Source organism: Zingiber officinale, chromosome 1B, assembly GCF_018446385.1.
Source record: "Zingiber officinale cultivar Zhangliang chromosome 1B, Zo_v1.1, whole genome shotgun sequence".
Taxonomy (NCBI): Eukaryota; Viridiplantae; Streptophyta; class Magnoliopsida; order Zingiberales; family Zingiberaceae; genus Zingiber; species Zingiber officinale.
In genome coordinates, this window is record NC_055986.1 from 142102683 (window position 1) to 142129207 (window position 26525).

At 38.5% G+C, this 26525-nt stretch overlaps 2 long non-coding RNA genes across 3 annotated transcripts; both read right to left on the minus strand.

Moving 5' to 3' along the window:
- Positions 1 to 9623: 9623 nt before the first annotated feature.
- LOC122005337 lies at positions 9624 to 12313 on the minus strand. Its single transcript, XR_006118385.1, has 2 exons — positions 10022 to 12313; positions 9624 to 9937 (listed from the first exon to the last, which is right to left on the minus strand). It is a non-coding gene; the product is annotated as an uncharacterized LOC122005337 (long non-coding RNA).
- Positions 12314 to 16643: 4330 nt separating this feature from the next.
- On the minus strand, positions 16644 to 21788 carry LOC122005394. Of its 2 annotated transcripts, none has more exons than XR_006118400.1 (4): positions 21315 to 21788; positions 21183 to 21230; positions 20586 to 20645; positions 16644 to 16934 (listed from the first exon to the last, which is right to left on the minus strand). It is a non-coding gene; the product is annotated as an uncharacterized LOC122005394 (long non-coding RNA). The 2 variants fall into 2 exon arrangements; XR_006118395.1 differs by having other exon boundaries at positions 16644 to 16948.
- Positions 21789 to 26525: the final 4737 nt, after the last annotated feature.

The following is a 26525-nucleotide window of genomic DNA, read 5'->3' on the forward strand; positions in this document are numbered from 1 at the left end:
AGTGATGAGGATATATTGCGGCTTGCGTATGAAAAATACCGCGAGCAAAATAATGACATTGCATTTAATCTCTAGCATGTATGGAGAATCATAAAATACCGTTCAATGTTTACTCCACAGTCTGTTGATCACCTTATTGGTACGAAGAAAGAAAAAATCTTAGAGTTGGGGGCAAGCAACACCTCATCTAACCAAGATGTGAGTCTGTATGTAGGCCTAAACGAAGAAGAAACGTGTCCAATGGGTCAGAAGGCAGAAATAAGAAAGGGAAAAGGTAAAATAAAATCGGGCATTGAAGGTATGACAATAAATTTAGATAATATGTTTGCAAAGTTTACTGAGTATACAAGCATAAAAATGGTTGAAGTTGAAATGAAACAAAAATAACTCAAAGTTGAGGAGATGAAAGCAAAAACTGCCGAGATGAAAGCAAAAGTTCCCTTAGCCAAAGTTCAACTAAAGGAATACATAATCCTTTCAAAGGACACTTCACAAATGACAAAGGAGCAACTTATCATCCATGAAAATCTATGTCAAAAGATTATTATTGTAATTTTAATTATTGTACTTTTCAATTATTATACTTTTCAATTAATGTATTTTTCAATTAATATAATTTTCTATTATTGTACTTTTTCATTTAATGTACCATTCCTGGTCAATTATTATAGCCGTTGCAAAGTACATGTTAAATATAGTCATTGTAATATAGCCTTTGTAATATAGATGTTGATAAGAAAAAAATAAATAGACACATTGTCCTCTACAATTCTTCATTCTAACAACATACCATTTGCCAAATATATAGACTTGAATTCGTTTTCTCCAAAATATCTCAATATTCAAGTGGTACCAACTCTGACTTGACAAGTGAAAATGAAGTCCAACTTGAAGTTGTTGATGAAGGTTATGATCCGAGAAATGAGCTAATGTCGTTGATACTTAGCTTCAATAAAGTCGACTTAGTTTAATATATTTGGTCATAATGTAACAACAATCCTTAAATTAGTATTTTATAGTTTCTCTTTACATTTAATTTATATGTTGTTTTTTAATTTTATGTGAGTGTGATTTTTTTATATGTTATACTCCTTTATTTCAAATTTATAATAATATTTAAATTTTAAATAAATGACACTCATAAATTTTTAAAAAATATTTTATGTAATAAATATATTTTAAATTATTATTATTATTTATTTTAAATAATAATCATTTAAATTGTGTAAATAAAATTGAAATTATATTTATTTAATATAAAATAAGAATAAAGATGAATGAGTGGACAGTGAAACTCATAAATGATGAGTGTTAATATTAAAATAAATGTGAGAAAATGAATATGTTAATATAATGTGTATGCGACATGTAGACCCTACAATAATGAGTGTTAATGTTAAAATGAATGTGAGAGAATGAAGATGTTAATATAATGTATATATGGCATGTGGATCATATACTTTTTGATGAGGTAGTGAGTGTTATAACACCCACCAATGTGGATGCTCTTATTAGAGTTCTGTTGTCGTTACTATCATTATGTACAAACATTTTTTTTTTCAAAAAGAATGTTATGTGTTGACAGTTTTAAAAAGAATGATTAGTTCATTTAAATTATAAGTTTATTTCATGATTTGTTCAATCATGATTAATTCATTTGATGAGATGTGTGTAATATAATTAATCAATAACGATTAGATTGGATCGTATGAATGATGAATAGAAACATAATTATCACTTAATCTTGTAAACCAACTCAAATTTACATTGAGGCAATTATTAATTATATATATATGAATTACACTGAATAACTAAATAATATATTTATTTATAAAAGATTATGACAAATAAGAACATCATAGCTGAACTTAACAAGTGAAAAAAAACTATATGAGGATAATTATAAAATATGACATCTTAAGATACAATATGTTCTTGATGAACAAGAAGTTCTAGAGGTTGTAAATCAGTTTATGAAAGAACCTGTTGATGATTCTATAGTACAACATAAATGTGATTTTGATGTCTATAAGACATGGAAGAAAAAAGACTTCACTACTAAGAGGATATTGATTAGTTCAATAGTAGATGGTCTACTATTTAAATATGAGTCATTACCATTGGCTTATGCCATCTAGGATGCCCTGAGAGAAAATACAGTGGAGTTAGCTTGAGTAAATTTCATCAACTGACAATAAAATTTGCCAGGTATAAAAAATGCTTGAATGTCTCCATGGCCCAACATCTGAGAGAAATGACTAAAATGATTTGGGATCTAAAGATTGTTGGTAATGAGTTGACTGATGAACAACAGGTTTAAGTAATAATCTATTTAATTCTTAGGAAATGATAAAATATAATCTTACACAGTGAAAATATCAAGACATTCACTAATATCTCATACAATGTTGAGCTTGAGGTGGACAGAATTGAATCCGTAAGGATTTCTGGACAAGTTTTTATAGCTTAAGGTTTTGTTGGAGCATCTAAATCTAAGAATAAGAAAGACGATTCTCGAAAGGAATGGGAAAAGGAAAAAAAAAAGTTGGTGTTGCTGTTGGGCAATGCTTAATCAAGAAGAATTTTAAAAGAAAGAAGTATGAAAAGAAACCTAAACGCAAGCTGACTCTATAACTGCGACAAGAAGGGTCACTTTGCTCGAAAATGTACTGAGCCAAAAAAGATATATCCATGTTTATCTTCTTTTCATGAGCATTATATTGCTAGTTCATTATTGTTGGATGATTCTTATCCTTTGTGATTATAAATTCAGGAGCAATGAACCATGTAGTTCGTGATCAAGCTACATATGTGGAGTACCGTTAGGTACCAGCGGGTAACAAATGGATATATGTAAAAAATAATACAAGGATTGAAGTTAAAAGAGTTAACACTTGCAAACTTAACATACGTGGTGGATGTACCTTATTTCTATATGATGTCATGTATGCTCATGAGATTCAATAGAATCTAGTTTCCGTTACTAGTCTTTTTTATTTGGGTTAATGTATAAACTTTTACAGTCATTGTATAAAACTTAATATTAACTTTGTGTTGATAGGGTATGGTTATGTATTGAATGGTTTCATGGTACTTGATATAAAATCAGATATTAATTATGGTATTAATGATTATTTTTCAAACATTACTCTTACTAATGATGTTGATGTAAATGATGAAATTTGGCATGCACTCATGCCAAGGTTAACTTGTTTATATGTGAGCATTGCCTTGCTAGAAAAATAACTATGAAACTATTTGGTAATGTTATTAGAGTTGAATCACCATTTCAATTAATTCATTCAGATATTTATGATTCAATAAATTTGAAGGCTATATATGCAAGTTCTTATTTTATTACGTTTATTGATAACTTCATATATTTTGATCATGTGTATTTAATTTCTCATAAATCTAAAGCATTAGATTTTTTTAATTCTTATTTGAACAAAGTTGAGAAATAATTAGAACATAAAGTTAAAATCTTACGCACTAACTGTTGAGATGAATATTTGTCTCATTAGTTCAGGATAATATATAGTGAAAAAAGGATTATTAAACAACTAACTATCCTAGAAACTCCACAACAAAATGAGATTGCTAAAAGGAAAAATAGAACTCTTCTAGATATGGTTAGGTCTATAATGGCTCAAGTTAATTTGCTAATTTTCTATTGGGGAGATGTGTTATTAGCAGCAACCTATATACTTAACCGTGTGACTTCTAAATCTGTTCTATTTACTCCATATGAATGTTAGACAAACAGAAAATCAGATTTGAGTAATTTGAGACTATGAGGGTCAGCTGCTTATGTTAATGATAAGACTCATAAATATGAAAAATTAAGACCTAGAGGTAAAAAGTATATCTTTGTAAGGTATTTCGAGGAACAAAATTGAACTATATTTGAAATAGAGTCAAGAGATGCTATTTTTCTCGAAACTGAGTTTCTAATAGGAGGTGAAGTTGATAAGACAATTCCTCTATTTGTGATAGAGGAGAAGGATAATATTCCTTTATCATCAAATTAGGTATCGCGAGAGATGCCTGAATCTAGTCAATATAGTGGGGATAATTTGCCTACGAATGAGTTATTTTTTCAACAGTCTAACCTAATGAAGAAATAGTCGTCAAATTATTCCTCGAAGAATGTTTGGTATTAAGAATGAGACATTCTCCTAGTTGACAATGAACCTAGAACAATTGAGGAAGCATTGAGATTCTTGGTTAGAGAGAAATGCAAAGTTACAATGGATGAGGAAATGGAATCTATGAGAAAGAATCAAGTTTATGATTTAGTCAATTTTCCTCCGGGTCGAAGGAATTTTGGGAATAAATAGATTCTCAAAATTAAGAGGAAAGAAGATGGGTTGATTAATTGATACAAAGCTCGTCTAGTTGCAAAAGGGTATACCCAAATGGAGGGTATTGATTTTAAAAAGGCATTTTCCCCTGTTGTGAAGTTTGTGTCAATATATATCATCCTAACTATAGTAACACATTTTGACTTGGAATTATATCAGATGGATGTAAGAATGGTTTTCCTTAATGACAATCTTGATAAAGAAATCTATATGAGACATCCAGAAGGTTACATTACAGAAGGTCAAGAGAATAAAGTATATAAACTTAAAATGTCTATATATGGGCTAAATCATTCATAGACAGGTACAAATCTAAAATCGTCCAAAAACGATATCATTTTGTTCAAAATGGTTCCCTTTTATTAACGACACAAAATCGATAAAACTATCTCAAAAATCATATTTTTACAAGTTTAAATGTGATTTTAAGATTTTGATCCGATTTTATTATTTTGATCTGATTTTACTTTAATACACGATTTCACTCGATTTTCATAAGTAAGCTTGTGATTTTGTACGAGTTTACGAGTCAACTCGCGATTTTGATAATATTGGATGAAAGTATTAGTTGATTTCTCCACATGGGTTGAGCGAATAGAGGTATTCTATTCATTACCAGTCGATTGATAAAAATATCAATTGATTGCTACAGTAACTACTATAGTAAAACCCTAAACCTAGGATTTTAACCTCCGGATACATTCACTCAGCACTCATCCTTGCCCAACAAACCTAGACCTAGCTTTCTAGCCTCCTCCATCAGCCTTGCATCCCTCGGATGCTTCCTCATCCTTCACGCCTTATCTTCAAGAGCTTCCTTCGGTCTTATCATTGTTGTCAGGTATTCCTTTGCCAAGAGGCTGCGCCTTCGGGACTTCAACCTTTGCTAAGTCACACTTGGACTTACATTGCCAAGACTATATACTTGGACTTATACACCGCCAAGAATCCTCTTGAACTTTTTCTCCTTTGCCAAGATCACACTTGGACTTTCCTTATTGTACCTGTATCCTATACACTCACAATGCATATCAAATACAATAATAAATCTAACTTAAACCTTTGCCCAAATATCAAAATCTAGGACACCTAGATTTCTCCAACAATCTCCCTCTTTTTGATGTTTGACAACCCATTTAAGTTAAGGAAACATAAATACAATAAAAATACAAATAAACATACATATCTATTCATGCATAAATATGAAACCTAATCCTAGGCATCCCCTTCACCTAAGCTCCCCCTTAAGCTAGGATTTCTTGCAAAGTTAAACTTCTTCACCTTTGCCAACAAGTGAGCAATTGCTCCCCTTCACCTAAGCTCCACCTTGAGCTAGGTTTTCTTGCAAAGGTGTGTAGGTTTCCCACTTAAACCCAACACTTCTCCCCCTTTGTCATACATCAAAAAGTGCTCTAATAATATCCCAATTATTGGACTCTTTGACCTCTAATGACCATAAACATCATGTATTAATCCCCCGTAAGATTATATACATGTTCACTATCCTTTTAGTCATTTTCTATTGCTAAAATATATTTTCAAACGTATCAGTCGATTGCATTAACCTCAGTCGACTGCCATTAACCCCAGTCGACTTGCCTCTTTAAAACGAGGTTATAGAGATATTATGTGCTTGTGAACAGTGTTACCAGTCGGCTGGTAGACTATTTCAACCAAAATCAACATTTCTAACCCAACTTTAGAAATGCACTATAAATTCTACAGATCTTCAAAATTTTTTTAAATTTTATGGAGAAGTCTATTTTACCAATGTCTAGTTGGAAAAAATATATAAAAATATATTGATCACATATCCCAAGATTTATACAAAATCCAAAACTAGCTAAATGATTTATTTGAACGTTGGCTTCCTCTTGATTATCTGCCCATACTAAACTATAATGCATCCCTGCATTAGTTTATATGACATTTATACATCAAAAACTAATTTTATATAATATGAACTCAATTCATATTTCTATGCATGAAACTCAACCTAATTGCGCCAATTTCTTGGATTTAAAACTCAAGTTTATCTCTAAATCACTTGACATATTTGATAACCCATCTACCATGGGTCCCAAAGGCTTCTCCTAACCTTCGGACTCTTAACCTTAGTCACCTTCCTAGGTGATTCATCTACCATGGCTACACCCACATGGTGTACCTTAGTAGACTTTTTTTTCTTAACCTTGAGCACCTCATCCTTTCTATAATCATATGCAACCCTTGCATATTTCTTATCATGGACCTTGGATGATTCTCCTTTGCCCTTTGTCACTCCTCCCTTGCCATTGTTATGTGCCACCGTAGCACTTAACCTCCTTTTAGCATGGGAGGGACCCAATTTGACACTTTTGGATTTTTGACCACCCAAACACATATCAAGTCTTCTAAGTTCAATAATGAACCTATCTAGGACCTTCTCCATTTCTTTAAGTCTTATTTTCAAAGCTTGATTTTCCAATTTTAGGATTCTAACTCTAGAGTCAACATGTCTATCTTGGACATCCCTAAACCTACCCACCTTCCTAGGCATATGCCTCCCTTTCTTGGGATTAATGCTTAGGTTTTCACCCACTTTTCTTCCCTTAGGAAAAGTGGTTTGGGTCTTATTAGATCTACCCTTACTAGATTTAGCATCAATAGGTCTCCTAGAGTTATCATCTATATTAACCATATTCTTATTATTATATCTAAATCCATGATTATGCTTCGGTAAATAATCTACATTATTTCTAACAAGCATGTAAGAATTAGAGCTTGGATTAAACTTCAAGTTAGGGATTACCTTCCCTTTTATCTTTGAACCTCCCCCTTGACATGAGCTCCTCTTCTTCTCCCATTTCTTAAAGTGCGCCAATTCTTGAGCTCTCCTCTTCTTGGGCACTTCGTGTGATAGTGACCATACTCACCACATGTGAAACAACAAATGTGCTTCTTCTCCTTCCTACAAATCATATTAGTTAAATCAACCTTATTGAGTTTAGGAATTACCTTCTTTACCTTCTCGAGCGAAGGACACCTACTCTTGTAGTGTCCCATCTTACCACACTCAAAACATTTGATGTGATCCTTTGCACTCTTCTTGGTGGATGAGGTGGAGGGTTGAGCTTCCAAGATCTCCACTTCATTGGATGACTCTGTTAGGACCGATGTGCCCGCTAGAGGGGGGTGAATAGCGTCTCGTCGCACGCTCGTCGGCTGCGTCTTGATGATGATATGCAGCAGAAATAAAATACAAGACTCACACAATGCTAACAAGTAGATTTACTTAGTATCCACCTCAAGAAGAGGTGACTAATCCAAGGATCCACACACGACACGCTCCTCCACTATGAAAACCCTCCTTCTCGATCGTAGCCGAAGGCGGAGAAGCCTTGTACAAATTCTCACACACACAAACAACTCACACAAAGAAGAAGAAATACAAATACAAGTAAAAACATTCTCTTCTTACTTACTTGTTGCCTCTTGAATCTTGGAGAAATACCTCCAAGTGCCTTTAAGATTGGAAGTGAATGCTGGTGACTGTCGCTGAAAATCACAGGAAGAAATCGCAAAGATCTGGTGAAGAAAATGCTCCGCTCAGGCTATATATAGTGCCTCCAATCGATTGAAATCAACCCCAATTGATTGCCACATCAGCACCACTCCATCACAGCCGTCCATCACCTGCATCCTGCGGAACGATCACTTCCCAATCGATCGACCGATCGATTTGGACCGCCTGAATCGATTGCTCGATCGATTCAGCTCCTCTCTGTGCTCTCGCATCCGTTTGAGAGCTTCTGTTGCCCAATTGATCGCCTGATCGATTGGCAGCTCCCAATCGATTGTTCGATCGATTGGGAAAGTTTCTGTGCTTGCGATTTCACATACCAATCGATCGGTCGATCGATTGGGCCTTCCTATAATCGCAACACAGTCCAAATCGATCGACCGATCGATTTGGACCCTATTCAATTGATTGCCCGATCGATTGAACACTCTGAACTTGACTCAAACTCAAGTCCAAAGTCTCAAACCCAACTTCCGATCAACCGTGACCTGTTAGGTCTCCATGCCTAGCATTTGGCCACACCCGACCAACCTCGAACTAGCCTTCTAGCCTCCTCCATCAGCCTTGCGTCCCTCGGATATCTCCCCATCCTTCACGTCTTACCTTCAGGAGCTTCCTTCGAACTTATCCTAGTTGTCGGATCTTTTTTGCCAAGTCATACCAAGACTTACCTTGCCAAGACTACATGCTTGGACTTACAACCTTTGCCAAGATCACACTTGGACTTTCCAATTGCCTGGCTCCTCACCAGGACTTTCTCCTTTGCCAAGATCACACTTGGACATTCCAACTATCTGGCTCCTCACCAGGACTTTCCAATTGTCTGGCTCATCACCAGGACTTTCTTCTTTGCCAAGATCACACTTGGACTTTCCAACTGTTGCTCGTAACTCCAGCTACCACAACCCATGAGTGGCCGAGTGCGGCACGACAGGACAAGCGGTATCAATTCCAACTACCACTCTCTTGAGTGGCCGAGGATGCAACCCTGGTCAATGACTCTCTCGACCGCAAGAGAGAATTGGTCGTTGACATGCATGCCATGATATGATGCGCCAAATGCAACAGTGATCATACAAATATAAGCAAAAAAAAATTTAGGTATGCTACATGAAGCCAGCATGCTCAATATAGTATATAAATAAACAACAGTCAAAGCATATAAACATGGTATCTAATATCTGCTACTTATCATGGACAACAACAAGAGACTGTATAGATATGGAAATGAATATCTCAAAGATCACGTGAAAGTATCAAGCGTAGGAAAAAAATAAGAGTGGAGTCAAGATAAAATAGTCCTTATCCAAAATAGTTCATGCACCAAGGTCAACGTACTAAAAGAAACAAAGCAAGAAGTACCCGCCTTCAATATGTAGTCCGAACCAAATCACGTCCCGTCAAGTCAATCGTCTCAATCAACGCTTTGTATCAGTGCACGCAAATTAACTATCTTCATATAAATCAAATAACTAATACCAATTCTCAAACCATCAACCTATCTCGAAATGGATGCACGAAGCAACCAAACCCAAACTCTACAACCCTCTATGATATGACATGGCTTCCTAGACCTCTTCTAACCCAAACAAAGTTAGCTGAGAAATGCTTGCTGAATTCTCATTAAGTCTGCGAAACTTTTTAGATTCTCCAAACTGTGTAGTAGTCTACAAACTCTACCATGGCACTACCAAAGGAAAAGGGTAAAATAATAATTTCCAATTCAAGAACCGTACAACTAAATATGAATATTACATGCAGTAGAGGCTCCTCCCAAAAAACCAGCGTCACCTATATTACCTTAGCTCTAACTTCGCAAGTAGCAACCAGAATACCAGAAACAAAATCCCATAACCGAACCGACACAATGGAGACAGTTAATGGTAGACATGATACTTTGCATACTTCAGGTCAACAAGATGCACTTACCAAAACCTAAATCAACCAAAATTAAGTATCTTACCTCAAACCCACCACGCACAACTAGGGCTTTGTTGCCGGAAAGGGTTAGCTGTTGGATAAACAAGAAAACTTCACAGCTTGAGATTGAGCAACAAAACCTACCACAATCTGGATTCACAGAAATCCAACTCACCTTTACCGACAGCTACCAAGAATGCCTCTGCTGTGGTGATGAACCTGAGCAGAGGGCAGCAGCGATGGAAGACTGGCTGGCGGCCGGTGTTGGTCGGGGCCACCGGGGTGACGCGAGCAGAAAGAGGAAGAAGAAATCGGCATCAAGAACAACTAGGGAACAGGTGAGGGGTCGGTGCGGTAAGATCACGAGGAAGAGGCGAAGGCTCGGGAGTAGGTGGCGGCGGCGCGTCTTGGCGAAGAGGAAAAGAGGTTAGGGCACAACGGAGAGGGGAAGAGGATCGTCGGCTGTGGTGCCCGCGCGAGGAGGAGAGCAGGTTCGACGGAGGATTTGAGGAGAAGGGTTCGGTGAAGGAGGGGGCGACGTCTGTGGCTCGTCGTGTGAGAGGAAGAGGTCGGAGAGGGTGAGAGCTCGGGAAGAGAGAGGTCGGCTGGTACTCGCGCGGTGAAGGCTCAGGAAGAAAGGGTTTGGCGCCGTGTGGGGAGTTAGGGCACGGGAAATTTTCCTTTTATAACTTAGAGATTTTCCAATTAAACCCTAGATCCATTCCTCAATTAACTCCCACCTCCGGATATTTCTAACAGGCTCTTCTCGAGCCCAGTAATGCAATCCCCTTTGATTACGTCATACAACCTCTAATTAAATCTCAGAAAATTTCTAAAATTTTCATTAATATTTTTCATCCATTAAATCTTATTATTTAATTATTATTTAGGTGCGATATTTTACATTCTCCCCTACTAACAAAAATTTAGTCCCCAAATTTACTTCTCAACTCAAGGACCTTCATCTAAGGATAACAGCTAAGCAACATGCATATATACCACTTTGTCATAGTGTCGTGAACAAATCGCCAACCGTAAAGGATGACTCTGTGGGTTATGAGCTCATCCTGCTCCTGCTACTCCCACAATAGGATCGCTTAAATCCCTGTACATGCGAGTACCATCTGAATGGTAAAGATATTGCTAACCCATATGTCCGGTGAATAAGTAGTCTACCGATTTTACTCAAAAATACTCGAGATAATAACGAATGAGGACTACTCGTATTTATCAATAAGTGAGCAATAAGGGTATAAACTGAGACCTTACCCCGAAAGACCGATCCCTCAGCCCGCTGTGTCTCCTCTCGCGTGACTGCATAAGCATGTCCCACTTCTGAGCTCGATGGTGGCATCGTTGAAGTAGACTGACGTGGAATCGGAGAGGCGACACCCTGCTGCTGCTGTTGGTACTGAGGCTGAGGTTGGAATGCCAAATAAGGCTGAGATGGAAGGGAAGGGTCCTACTGTACAGGATATGTCTGATAAGGGGATGCTGCCGTAGAGTACTGCGTGGTCGCTGGGACCACTGGATACTTCTGACTCTGGATATGATATACCTTCCCCTGGGGCCCGGGGATTGCGGCGGATATGAAGCGTTCTGAGTCCTTTGAGGTCCTTTCTTCTGTCGTGGCTGGGCGGGTCGCCCTCCCTGAGTGGTATCTTTAGTCATCTCCAACTGAGCATTCAGAGTGCAATTTTGACTCTCGTGCCCTGGAAGCTTACAATAGAAGCATAAAGCGTGATCCAACGGGCAGTTATTTTTGGTATGACTTTTGGAGCCACATTAAAAACACATGATCCCCCCAAAGTCATTCTTCCGGTCTCGTTGAGAAGAACGAGAAACCCCATCCGAGGTTCGCCTTATCTTCTGCGATGGAGAGGACCCTCCTGAAGTAACCTGTGAGCTTTGACCTCTTTTCTCTTTCTTCTGTGTCACTTGTTTATTGTTACTTTTTTCCAGATTCACTTGTTGCTGAGTCATCTCAATGAATAACGCCCGATCTAAAACCTCTCGATAAGAACTACCTGGAAATCCTGGCATCTTGAGTGTAAAATACCGGAAAATAGGCGAATATTAATAAGGGAATATTCCGGAATTTTTGGAAATTTTTCGGGAATTTTTCGGAGCTCGTATGGACGAGTTAACGGGGACAAAATGGGACCCGGAAAAGCCTGTTTAGGCTACCCCATTTAAGTGAGGAAAAGTTGATTTTTCCTTTTCTTTTTAAAAATTTTTTTTTTCTTTTTCTCCTCGCCGATTCTTTTCCCTCTCCCCGTGCGCCCGACGCCGCTCCCACGCCCTAACCACCACTCGGCGGTTCTCTTCCTCTTCTCTTTGTCGCCGAGCCCTAGTCCTCTTCTCTTCCTTCTCTTCTCTACCGAGCCGAACCCCACTTCTCCTCCGCCCAGCCGTGCCCTAGAACGAGCGCCGACCACTGTGCGGTGGATCTGAGCCACACCGCCGACGCCTCTTCCTTTGCACGTGCCCTAGCCGAGCCCTCGTTGTGGAGTTCACCGCTGCCGACTCTTGATCCGAGCACCATTGCCGACAGTCCAAGCTCCCTTCTGGTGTTCGGGCCCTAGCCACAGCCTACACAGCCGCGATTTCCTCTGCCCTAGGTCGGGCCGACTCCTGATTTCCTCTCCTCTGTGCTGCCGCTGACCTCAACAATCGACTTCGATTATAGGGTGCTGGCGCCGCCCGATTTCTGACTGTCGTCTCTGCCTTCGATTGCCGCCCAGTGGCAGTAAAGGAAGGGGTAAAGTGTTCAGGTTATGTTTTGGAACATGATTTGGAAGGAAAATGGTTGATGTGGTTTGTTTGTTTATTTCCAGCAGCTAACATTCCTTAACGGCAGAAATTTCCAGCCAACAACTCTTTGATATCAGTACAAACTAGTGGCTGTGAGATTCAACTGAGACATTCAACTCAGGTGAGTGATATTTCGTTTGTTAGGTTAATCCTTAAGCTAGGATGATTAGGGTTAAGGAACTAACCCTAGTGGATCCACTGGTTTTATTTAATTACAGTTTGTTAAGGGTATTGGTTTGATTAGTTGGATCCAATTTAGAATTTCTTAAATTGGATTAGAATTTAATTTGGCTAATTGTGGTATGATAGAATTAGCTAAACTAGACCTTATGTTTAATATACAGGATCTTGACGCGAGACGAGTATCTCGGAGTCAGATTGGACCTTTCTATTTTGGAGGCGGGTACTTTTAACTTTTTGTCTTTGATATGCTTAGTAATGAAATTAACATGTTGCATTAATTGTGTTTCTTACCTGTTTCGGTTAATCACTACCCAAATTTTGGTACATGCTTGATTTATTGATTGGTTTGCATCTCATGTATATTTTACCTGTTTATACATGCTTATAGGGGTAGTGATATATCATGCTTTACCATGTTCAGGACCTAGGTTTTATACCTTCTGTGTACCTTTGGATTGTTTTGGTTCGTTGACCTATGATGCATTTTTATATACATGTGGATTAGGTCAGGATATTTTGTGGTTAGTGCCATGCACCATTTGCATGATTGCATGCTGTGCGATAGTCCGCTCCATTATTGTTGAGCACATCGCCAGTTACATGGATCTGCACACACCACCACTCATGGGTTAGTGGTCGATTCGGTGAGTGTGTTGCGTGAGGGACTCTGTTAGGCAGTTGGTCCGTTCGTGGGTAGTGTGACCTGACGTGTTATTGAGGATTCCTCCCGTCTTTGAGTCTGGGAGATGAGAGCATTCGCTCCCCATTTATGATTTGGGGTAGGAGGATAGGTGTACTCAAACAGCACCCGTCCACTCGGTCACTCGTGAGTAGTGGCGGCCTGAGTGTGCACAGCCCTACCCACTCGGCCTCACTATTGTGTGTGAGATGATTGGTAGCGTCAGGGGTGACCGGGCCATCATTGGCATCATATGCATGATGCATTTATTGCTTGTGTTTGTGCTTGCTGCATTTATATGCTGCATATTGTTTGGATACCTATGTTTGACATGCATACAGGATTCCTATACCACTCGGACTGTTTGTCCTTATACCGGGTCCTGGTTAGTACAGATTCTCTCCTGTCTACTTCGGTTTGCATTTACTTTTATTTTTATCAGGAGACTGTACGCATGATTAGTGCTAGGTGTTATTTCTTTACTTTGCATATCAATTGTACCTGCTGAGTGTTGGACTCACCCCGCCTCCATTGTTGTTATTTTTAGGTTGATGCTGTCAGGAGGGAGTTCCAGTCGCTAGTCCTCACTGCACGTAGTGCTATATCCCTGCAGACCACGAGGATTTATTTACCATTTGGTTTGATTTTTATTTGCTTATGTGTGTGCTTGGTTATTTGGATACTTGGACATCGTATGTTTTTCTTTTGATATTGATGGATGTTCTATTCGATATGTTTTTACTACATGCCTGCCTGGACGGCAGAAGAGGTGAGTTTCGTCGGATTTGAGTTTTACGAGTGTAGTGGAGTAGGGTGGATTTCGAGTCAGTGTAGTATTGTGATGTACTATTATAAATTGCGTGGTGAATGTTTTTATTTATTGTTATTATTCCAGCCGCCTGTGGCTGAGGTATATGAGATGTAGAAAAGTCTCAGATTGTCCACCGTACAGGGGAGATGCTGCCGAAATTTTTCTCGGACAGGGACTCCTCTGGGGCGTGACATTGAGTCGTATGTATGTCGCAAGTCCCTGAGTAAACTGATGCATCTGATCATGATCCTGAGCCACAAGATGCGGACAAAACTCAGCCAATTTACTGAATTCTACATTATACTCCATCACAGAACGATCACCTTGCTTGAGGTTCAGAAACTCCTGACGACAAGCTAGACAAAATGTAACCAAAAAATACTGTTGGATCGTGAAGTTTCAGAAAATACTGTTAGTGCTAACCGTACCAACAAATACTGTCTCTCAAATGCCTCCCGATACATCTGCCACGTGATGTGTTGTTCCCCAAAGATCGTCTTCTACATGTCCCACCAAATGACGGCCTGATCCCAAAGATGATATGCAGCCAACTCCATATTCTCTTCATCTGTACACTTCATGTACCCAAATGTGCCCTCCAAGTTCTTCAACCAGCTACAAGTCGCCTAAGGATCAACACCTCCATGGAATAGAGTAGTTCGATCTTTCACAGACTTCGCCAACAAGGGTATTCGAGCTCTATCTGTTGGAACCCCAAGGTCGTTTTGGTGTGATCAACAAGTTAAGTTAGGTCCTGTGTGTTTCTAACCTTGTGTCTAAATGTGCAGGAGCTTAGGAGCATAGGTAGTCGAGCGGAAGACACAACTAGCGAGAAGGACGACAGTCCGAGGGATGAGGTGCTGCGGAAGAGTACACCGACGGACGAGAAGGAAGCGTGCAGTGGTTCCGAGGGACGAAAGCCGGAGCGGAAGATTGCTCGGGGAGTAAGAGACGTAGCTAGCGAGAAGGACGACACACGATGCGTTCGAGGGGTAAAGACTGCGAATGAGTACGCCGACGGACGAGAAGGAGGCGCGCGCCGGAGCAGAAGCAAGCTCGAGAAGGCCGGAAGTTGGGTTGGGTGAGCCCTTTTCGGATGGCAGATCACCCTGGCCCTCGAGGAAGCGAAGGCAGGCGAACGAGAAGAGGTCCGGATTAAAAAGTCAACAACTGTTGACTTTGGGCTCGGGGCGCCCGGAATTTTGACCGGGATCGCGATTTACGCGATCTGAACGTTAGATAAATAGTTTTATCCCAGGTGCTCGGAACCCCTTCGGGCACCCAGGCCAAAGCTATAAATATAGCCTTGGTCAAGCTCATCAATTCAGAAATTGTAAACAACATTTGTTCGCTTCCACTGTTTAGATAAGCTTCTGTCTTTCTGTGCCTACACTGCTGTAAGCGAGGCTTCTCCGCCTGAAGGAGTTCTTAGTGCAACCATCTTCCTTGGATTAACAACCTCCCCGGTTGTAACCAAGTCAAATCCGGTGTCTTGTCTTTATGCTTTATTTTCTGCTTAATCTATTTTTCAAGTGTTAGCTTAATCGTTCGAGAAAGGGTTGTGTTTTTCTTCAGGGCTATTCAACCCCCCCTTCTAGCCGGCCCAACGGTCCTACACTATCCACTATCTAACCAGTAGTGTTTGAAGCAGGAATATAAGGTGGTACTCCCGACGTCTGTAACTCACGCTCCCTAGTAGAGGTTGGAGGATTCCGATCACTGCTCCCTCAATCAACCTCATTCAGGTTTCCTGTAAACTCTATCCCTTGGGCAGCTGGTTCGGGACCCATAGACACCGTGGGTTGTTTTCGTGGTTGACCTTGTCCACGGTTACGTATAGCAGTCGACCATCTTCGTGTCATTCCTGTTAGTAATAAGTATATAAGTGCCATTAGGAAAATGATTTAGTAGTAGACAACTTACATCCTATAGCTTGGAGACATCCTGCCGCTGCCTGGTCCCAAAACTCGAGAGTCACATCGAGGAATCAACTTATAAAAGGAAAGCAAAATAATCGGAACACCGAAAATAGGCGTCACAAACCCCCTCTCTGATACCATAAATTTGTATCAGATTAACTCGAAAATCCAAAACACGGAAAAACACCAATCATCGTAAACCTACTCTAATACCACTAAATTGTCACACCCCCAAAGGAGTCCTGCCAGACAAAAATTCGGCAGCATCTCCGCTGTACGGGTGACAATCTGAAGTATTACTACATACAAAATATACATCATCCACATACGGTTGGAATATATACACAACCACGCAGTTTATATCATCAGCCCACTAGGTTGGAACAAAATAAACACAACCACGCAGTTTAATAAGCCTACATGGCTGAAAGTAAACATGCACAGCGGAGAACACAAAATAATACGAACATAAGACCAATAACGGTACTAGCAAAATTACCTATAACCACCAGACTAGACTCCAAAAATCCACATCAACTTGTTCAAAAGTAAAATACGCAAAATTAACATACCACTCAAACGGTAACAAAACCCAAAAAGAAAACTATCCTCGAGTGTGACGTAGGACCTAGGACTGGCAGCCAACATCTCTCCAAGCATCCATGACTCATCTACCTGTTACCTGGCGAAAGAAAACTATTTTGTGGGATGGTGAGTATTGGAACTCAACGGGTAAAGAAAGATAGTGCATGAACATAACATATAAACAGAGAATACCAAAAGGAATACAGTCTCATAAGGGAAGTAGCAGATACTAAAATAAAATCATGATAAATACTCATACCTGAAACCATATCCTAAGCTAGTAAGAGAAGGTCAGAAGTAGTACTAATCTACTACAGTACTGCTCATAGCTACAGAGGTAACATGTAAGGTATATAAACATTTCTAATAAATAAACCAATGTCTAAACACCTACCATGATAGCATATCTCAACATAAGGGAACATATCAACACAAGTAAACCATAGCAAGTAAGCATAACAACATATGTAAACAGCAGCAGCTAAAGCAAGTATAATAACAGCGTATGCACAGATGGTCACTCCCGCCCATCTCTCTGCACCATGATCCCTGTATGGTCGAGAGTGTTAGGATGTATACTAAAAGCCTAGCTTTTGGTATAAATATTTATCTAGAAATAAGAATCACATTGGTCAAATGTCTACATTTATGATAAATGTAGTTGTTCAATTAATTTATATTGTAGATAACATGGTGTGTGGTGTCACACACAGAGGATCATGTTATCAGTACCTTATAAATTATAAACAGTAGCTCACGACCAAAATGGAAAGGAACAAACCATTGGAAGGTCATAGTGTAATTAGGTATTAGTTTATCTTAACTATATAATTACACTAGTACACTTAGAGTGTATTGAGTAGGACCATTAGAGGTCGTTTCTTTTATACTGACTTTATAAAGGAACAAAGACCTCAGTTATTATGGAAGTGTGTGCTCTTAATCCTAATATAATAACAAGTATATATATTTTATTTCTTTAATTTATCGATGAGTGATATTTAGTTCGATAAATCAATAAGCCAGATAAGTTGGGAAATGATATCACTTATAGTGTGTGTTGTTGATTATAGAAGAAGCGTGTCTAGTAATCTAGGTTGAGAATGTCCCCGAGAGGAGCTCATAAGGATTGTCATGTTAAACCCTACGGTGGACTTAGTCCGTGACGATAAGGTTGAGTGGTCTACTTTTGGACTAAGATATTAATTAAATGAGTTGTCGATAACTCACTTAATTAGTGGACATTCGACATCTTAACACAGGAGACTAACACACTCATAATAAGAAGGAGCCCAAAATGTAATTTGGGATTGATGCGATAGTTCGATAATAGTTCTTCAGTGGAATGAATTATTATTGATAAAATTAAGTTGTGTGTTAGGCGAACACGAGATGCTTAATTTTATCGGGAGACTAAAACGATTCCTCCTCTCGGTCCTCTGGTAGCTTCATATATAAGTTTATACCACACCACTTCTTACCCGTCAGTGGGGCCGACCAGCTAGCTTGGAACCCAGCTAGTAGGCGAACCGTGTGGATGAGCGAGTTGTGGTAGGCCAACTTGGGTCCCGAGCTTGGGTGGCCGACATTTAGAATAAAAAGGATTTTTATTAAAATTATTTCTTATGTGGATATCGTGATTTTAAAGAGAGTTTAAAATTAAAATTTCCTTTTATAGCTTTCTACAAAGATTAAGAGAAGAGATTAATCTCTTTCCTTATTTGTAGATTAAAGGATGATTTTAATTTTGGTAAAACTTTCCTTTTTTGAAATCATCTACGTGTTTAAAGAGAGTTTAAAATTTGAAATCTTTCCTATTTGTTGATTAAAGGTGGATTTTAAATTTTAAGAAAAATTCCTTTTAACCCCGTTACATGATTTAAAGAGAGTTTAAAATTAAATATTCTCTTTTATAAGTTTCTAGAGATTAAGAAAAGATTTGATATCTTTCCTTATTTGTAGATTAAAAGAGATTTTAATTTTTAGAGATAACTTTCTTTTTATCCACATGTTTAAAAGAAAGATTTTAATTTATTAAATTTCCTTTTTATAAACCAATCACGAAGGGATAAAATTATTGGAGAAATTTTTATAAATTTCTAGAAACAAATTAGGAAGTTTTAATTCTTGTTTAATTAAAACTCTCCTTGATTTGGGGAAATAAGTGACCGGCCATGTTATAATGAAAAGAAAAATTATTTTTAATTAAATAAAATTTTCCTTTTCATGGCAAAAGAATTAAGGAAGTTTTTATTTAAATTTCCTTATTTGCCAAGATCAAGGATTATAAAAGAGGGGGTAGAGGAGGCTTTATGGAAGAACAACTCTATTATTTTTCTCCCTCTTTTCTTCCTTGGTGTGGCCGGCCCTTCCCTTTCTCTTCTCTCCATCTTTGTGGCCGAAACCTTCTTTTCTCTTGGAGATCAAGTGATGGCCGGATCTTAGCTTGGAGAAGAAGGAGAGAAAGTTTGCATCCCTTGGAGCTTGGTTGGAGGAAAAGGATCTTCTTCCTTTGAAAGTCTTGCTTGGCCGAAACTTGAAGGAAAGAAGAAGAAGGTGGTTTGGTGGTTCTCGTCTCGGAAGATCGTTGCCCACACAACGTCTGAGATTAGAAGAGGAATACGGTAGAAGATCAAGAGGTCTTTCTAAAAGGTACAACTAGTATTTTTTTCCTTTCCGCATCATACTAGTTATTTTTGGAAATAATACCAAATACAAGAGGCATGCGATTCTAGTATTTCGAATTTATTTTCGATGTTGTGTTCTTTTTTTTTCTTTTCCTTGTGATTTGATTGTTCCTTTCGGTTAACCTAAAGTTATTTTAGGAAATTAAATATTAGCTTTCCTTAAAAGGTTTTATCTAGTCGGTGGTGGTTGCTCCCATATTCAAGAAGGCCATGTGCCTCGCCACGTCAGTACTGGGAACCAATTATGGAAATTAATATTTAATGGAATTAATAACTTAGGTGATTTGGATCGAACGTGTTAAGTTCCGCAGGAGATCCAAGTCAAAACCTAAAAGAACAAATAGATTAAACTTTGGATCAAACGTGTTAAGTTCCGCAGGCGATCCAAGTTTAATTTAAAAGAACACATGGTAGCTAGGAAAAGGTTCAGACCTTTGTAAAAAAATTTTGTACAGTGGAATCATTAGGTTTTCCGAGTAGCAACCAACAGAGAGACCGGGTCAGTGACAGACTGTACACCACTCCAGCTACCACTCTCTCGAGTGGCCGAGGGGACAGTTGCATAGTAGCTAACTAGCTACATCTGCGATGGGGGTCCCTGCTGCTCGTAACTCCAGCTACCACTACCCATGAGTGGTCGAGTGTGGCACGACAGGACAAGCGGCATCAACTCCAGCTACCACTCTCTCGAGTGGCCGAGGATGCGGCCCTGGTCAACGACTCTCTCGACCAAAGAAGTCGATCATTATCTACATGATATACCAATAAGTCGATAACAGTCTGAATATAAGCAAAAAAATTAGGTATGCTATTGTAAATGCTCAATATAGTACATAAATAAACAACAGTCAAAGCATACAAATATGGTATCTAATATCTGCTACTTATCATGGACAACAACAAGAGACTGTATAGATATGGAAATGATATCTCAAAGATCACGTGGAAGTATCAAGCGCAGGAAAAAAATAAGAGTGGAGTCAAGATAAAATAGTCCTTATCTAAAATAGTTCATGCACCAAGGTCAACGTACTAAAAGAAACAAAGAAAGAAGTACCCACCTTTAATATGTAGTCTGAATCAAATCACGTCCCGTTAAGTCAACCGTCTCAATCAACGCTCTGTATTAGTGCACGCAAATTAACTATCTTCATATAAATCAAATAACTAATACCAATTCTCAAACCATCAACCTATCTCGAAATGGATGCACGAAGCAACCAAACCTAAACTCTACAACCCTCTATGACATGACACGGCTTCCTGGACCTCTTCTAACCCAAACAAAGTTAGCTGAGAAATGCTTGCTGAATTCTCATTAAGTCTGCGAAACTTCTTAGATTCACTAAACTGTGTAGTAGTCTACAAACTCTACCATGGCACTACCAAAGGAAAAGGGTAAAATAATAATTTCCAATTCAAGAACCGTACAACTAAATATGAATATTACATGCAGTAGAGGCTCCTCCCAAAAAACCAGCGTCACCTATATTACCTTAGCTCTAACTTCGCAAGTAGCAACCAGAATACCAGAAACAAAATCCCATAACCGAACCGACACAATGGAGACAGTTAATGGTAGACATGATACTTTGCATACTTCAGGTCAACAAGATGCACTTACCAAAACCTAAATCAACCAAAATTAAGTATCTTACCTCAAACCCACCACGCACAACTAGGGCTTTGTTGCCGGAAAGGGTTAGCTGTTGGATAAACAAGAAAACTTCACAGCTTGAGATTGAGCAACAAAACCTACCACAATCTGGATTCACAGAAATCCAACTCACCTTTACCGACAGCTACCAAGAATGCCTCTGCTGTGGTGATGAACCTGAGTAGAGGGCAGCGGCAATGGAAGACTGGCTGGCGGCCGGTGTTTGCCGGGGCCACCGGGGCGACGCGAGCAGAAAGAGGAAGAAGAAATCGGCGTCAAGAACAACTAGGGCACAGGTGAGGGGTCGGTGCGGTGAGATCATGAGGAAGAGGCGAAGGCTCGGGAGTAGGTGGCTGCGGCGCGTCTTGGCGAAGAGGAAAAGAAGTTAGGGCACAACGGAGAGGGGAAGAGGATCGTCGGCTGTGGTGCCCGCGCGAGGAGGAGAGCAGGTTCGACGGAGGATTTGAGGAGAAGGGTTTGGTGAAGGAGGGGGTGACGTCTGTGGCTCGTCGCGTGAGGGGAAGAGGCTAGAGAGGGTGAGAGCTCGGGAAGAGAGAGGTCGGCTGGTACTCGCGTGGTGAAGGCTCAGGAAGAAAGGGTTTGGCGCCGTGTGGGGAGTTAGGGCACGGGAAATTTTCTTTTTATAACTTAGGGATTTTCCAATTAAACCCTAGATCCATTCCTCAATTAACTCCCACCTACGGGTATTCCAAACAGGCTCTTCTCGAGCCCAGTAATGCAATCCCCTTTGATTACGTCATACGCCCTCCAATTAAATCCCAGAAAATTTCTAAAAATTCCTAAAAATTCCATTAATATTTTTCATCCATTAAATCTTATTATTTAATTATTATTTGGGTGCGATATTTTATATTGACCATCTCCATAACTGGACGATTGCTCCAGCAATCTCCTTATATTGTCAAATATCAAAACTCAAATCCCAACTCAAGTTTGACTCAACTCAAGCTTAGTCAAACTGGTCAAACTTGACCTAGGGAAATTGCACCAACAGGCTCCTCTTCTTCTTCACTCTAAGATGTGGATGGTTCCACTTCCTCTTCCCTTGAAGATTGTATGACATTTTCTCATCTTCCTTCTCCTCCTCTAATGTTGAACACGTGTCAACATCCGATTGATCCTTCTCCTTTTAGACCATTGAGCCCTTCTCCTTGGGCTCCTCTACTCCTTGAAGTTTTGTAGAATTCTTCATGAAATGCAATGATCTTTTTCCAAAGATCACTTGCGATCTCGTAATTACCTACACTCAACAACACTTTAGGAGACAACAAATTTAATAGAATTTTTGTTACCTCCTTATTCGCCTTCGATTGCTCCCTTTGCTCCTCAGTCCAATATTGAGATCTGAGACGCTTCCCCTTCTTGTTCGTTGGAGTCTTGAATGGTTCTTCCAAAGCCATCCAATAGTTTCACTCCATTTGGAACCATGTCTACAACCGCATACTCCAATAACTAGAGTCTCAGTCGTACGAAGGTGGGATTCAGATATTCCATCCTAGTGATCCTTCCGACTCCATCTTCTTCTTCCTCTAGCCGCTCTTTTGGCGATTAGTCCAACAAAAGCTCACCTATCTCTGATACCACTTGTTGGGACCTTGACGTCAGCCAAGGGGGTGAATAACGTCTCACCCAAAATATCGCTTCCAATAATTATTAGTACTCACAACGGAATACAAAAATAAATACTAACAAGAGAAAGCAAACCTAACATGTTGATTTAACGTGGTTCGGAGATAGAGCTCCTACTCCACAGTTTTCCTTAAGGTGGACGATTTCACTCCATCGGTGGTTGATTCCCTAGAAAACCTCCGGCTAGCTCACGTAGCTCCTTGTGGGTGGAGAAACCTCACCACAACTCGCATAAGAACGCTTGGGATGCTAGGGCACTTGGAAGACTACTAATAGGGATTAACCACCTTTATTTCATCAACTTTGCCCATGCACCCCGAGCTCTATTAAATAGAATTTAGGAGGAAAACAGCAAGCTATTCCCGCCACCAGTCTACTGGTAAAAATACTAGTCGACTGGTCTTAAGTGAAATTTGACCGTTACAAGCCAACGACTCGATACCAGTTGACTGATGAAAGTATCAGTCGACTACTCCACATTGGTTGAGTGAACAGAGGTATTTTATTCGCTACCAGTCGACTGATAAAAATATCAGTCGACTGCTACAGTACTACAGTACTGTTGCAGTAATTACTATAGTACTTCTACAGTAAAACCCTAAACCTAGGATTTTAACCCCTCGAGTACATTCACTCAGCACTCGTCCTTGCCTAACCAACCTAGACCTAGCCTTCTAGCCTCTTCCATCAGCCTTGCGTCCCTTTGATGCTTCCTTATCCTTCATGTCTTGCCTTCAAGAGCTTCCTTCGGCTTTATCATCATTGCCAGGTCTTCCTTTGCCAAGAGATCGCGCCTCCTGAACTTCAACCTTTGCCAAGTCAGACTTAGACTTACGTTGCCAAGACTACATATTTGGACTTACACCGCCAAGACTCCTCTTGGACTTTCTCACACTTGGACTTTCTTTATTGTACCTATATCCTGCACATGCACAATGCATATCAAATACAATAATAAATCTAACTTAAATATTTGTCCAAATATTAAAACCTAGGGAACCTAGATTGCTCCAATAGCTTATGCAAGGCTATGTATAAGAAGCTATCTAGTTAAGAAAGTTCTTAAAACATTTGAAAATTGCTAAGGATAGTGGAAGTTCTGTTATAGTATACTGTGATAGTTAAGCTGCTATAGCTTTTTCTAAGGATCCCAAATATTACAACAAGGACAAACACATAACTATTAAATATAATTTTGTAAGGAATATTGTTGACAATAAAAAAAATAGTTCTTGAGTATATTTTTATATGTGGTATGCTTGTAGATCCTTTTATCAAGTCATTGACTAAAGAGTTATTTAAGGACATGTGAAGTCGTAGAGATTTCGTAAAATGTAACATATTGCAAAGACAATTAGATATATGAAAAGTCATAATCTATTCAATGTAAATATCTATGTTATATTTGGATAAAGTCTTGGTATGCATGTTGGCAGGTTGAGATTGATTCACTCATATGGACAATCATCTCTATTTTGTTAAGTACAAATAGAGATAATACTATTACTTAGGGATAATTAATGAAGTTGTGCACATAGACATACTTGTAAGTTGGAGTCGCCTTGATTATTGTATCAAAAGGAGATCATTTGTAAATTAATAATAATCAGAGTAAATACACCTACTATTTACTAAACTGCTAGAGGCTAGATTTGAATTCATGAGTTAAATACAGAATTAGACATTTGGAATATCCAGATCTAAAATTTATACGATATTGAAATTGAGAAAGACATACACTCTTTATTGGTAAATAGAAAAATATCATAGCATGTGATTCATACCATATGTGATATAGCGACAATAAAAGGTAGTAGGAGAATGAATCTCTGTCTCTCTACTATATGAGACCCTTTGAAATTATAAGTTAATCATAATTTTACCCTAATTAATTATTTAGCATCTATTTAAAGTTCTAATTAGTATTTGCTATTTTATCATGTATCATATTGGCTATGAATGATTCAGTCTATGAAATATAACTAGAAAAGCAACTGATTATAATGTATATATTCTAGCTAAAATAGAAGATTAAAATATATTTACATCTTTGGCATTTATTCACTGGTTAACCAATTATAATTTTTTATTGAGTACTTAAAATGTGATTGTGAATAGTTATATTGAATGAAAATATTGAACTTGCTCTCAACATAATTATCATTACGAGGGATTAAAAATATTCATATCGATGTAACTAATTTAATAAGGGGTAAAAGCAAGATATTGATGTATCTAAATCGTTTGATAGAACAACTAAGTTAAGTGTACTAATTTTTTTAGTAGTAATTGTTCAGTGTGCTTTACAAACCATTTTCCTAAAGTATGAATTGAATGCTCTTATATAGTCTTTGTGACTAAATAACCTTTATGAATTGACTTGGACGAATGAGAGATGTTGAATACTATGTTGGACATGTTCTATTACTGCATACTTTACCGAAAGAGTGTGCGTTGCTTGCCCACTCCTCTTCCTATATAATGTACCACATATTACCGAGAGAGTGGGCAAGTAAAGCCCACTCCTCTTCTATATAATCGTCTAAGGAAATCAGTGAAAGGAAGAGAAAAAGAGGTTTGTTCATTTTAGGACTTGGTTCAAGGATCAAGCGTGGAGGTTTATTCATTTTGGGATTTGGTTCAAGGATCAAGCGTGGAGATTCGTTATGACTTTCTCGCAGACAGTAAACTCTTCTCTTTGATTTCTTCTCCAGATTAAGATATGAGATTTAATGTTTTGTATAGTATGGTTTTCTCGCAGACACTAAACCCTTCTCATTAATTTCTTCTCAGAATAAGATATGAGATTTAATGTTTTGTATAGTATGATTTTCTCGCAGACACTTAACCCTTCTCATTAATTTCTTCTTAGAATAAGATATGAGATTTAATGTTTTGTATAGTATTTCTGTTCTATTCAACACATCCGACTTAATTTAAGATTTAGATGGAATATAATAATAAAAATAATATTATAGGATAAAAGGATAAATGTACACTGACTCAGCAATCAGATCTCTTTTATTAAAAAGTAAAGTGTGGTGCGATGATTCTCAATTAATTTTTATTTGTAAGACTGATTCAGGCGTGGCTTAGGCTGAGTAGTGCACGACTTGACACGAAGATGCCTATGGTAAATCAAAACCAAAATAGACTAGTATTATACTAGTCCAATATAGGACAATTAGAATCCTAATAAATCCTACTAAGATTCATGCGTCCTTCAATCCTCATGAAATTTCATACAACCCTTGAATTTTACTATTTTTTAGAAAATATACTATAATTTTAAAATTACCAAATATTCCTAAAATGTTGGCTCTTATGATTTATCTGTTTATTCATTAACATAAAACAATTGGACGAAGGCTGCCTAGCGCACGTTTCACGGGTTTCGTGTTAATGGTTAATGGCTAGATGTCATAGGATAATTTTTATCTTAAAAATTTTCTACGATGTGCTGCACCTTACTTGATTCAGCCTATAATTATACTACCGATGTGCTAGAGAATACATAAGGTAACGTACTAAACAAGCATCAACAAAAATAAGCCAACTTATAGGAAAGAGCTCCCAACTTTTTATATTAATACTAAAGGATTATAAATGATCTCTCTTGATAGATTGCTAATATATTCCTCTCATGTCCCTTTTCCATTGTCCAACCATGTTTATTAATAATTCACATGAAAAA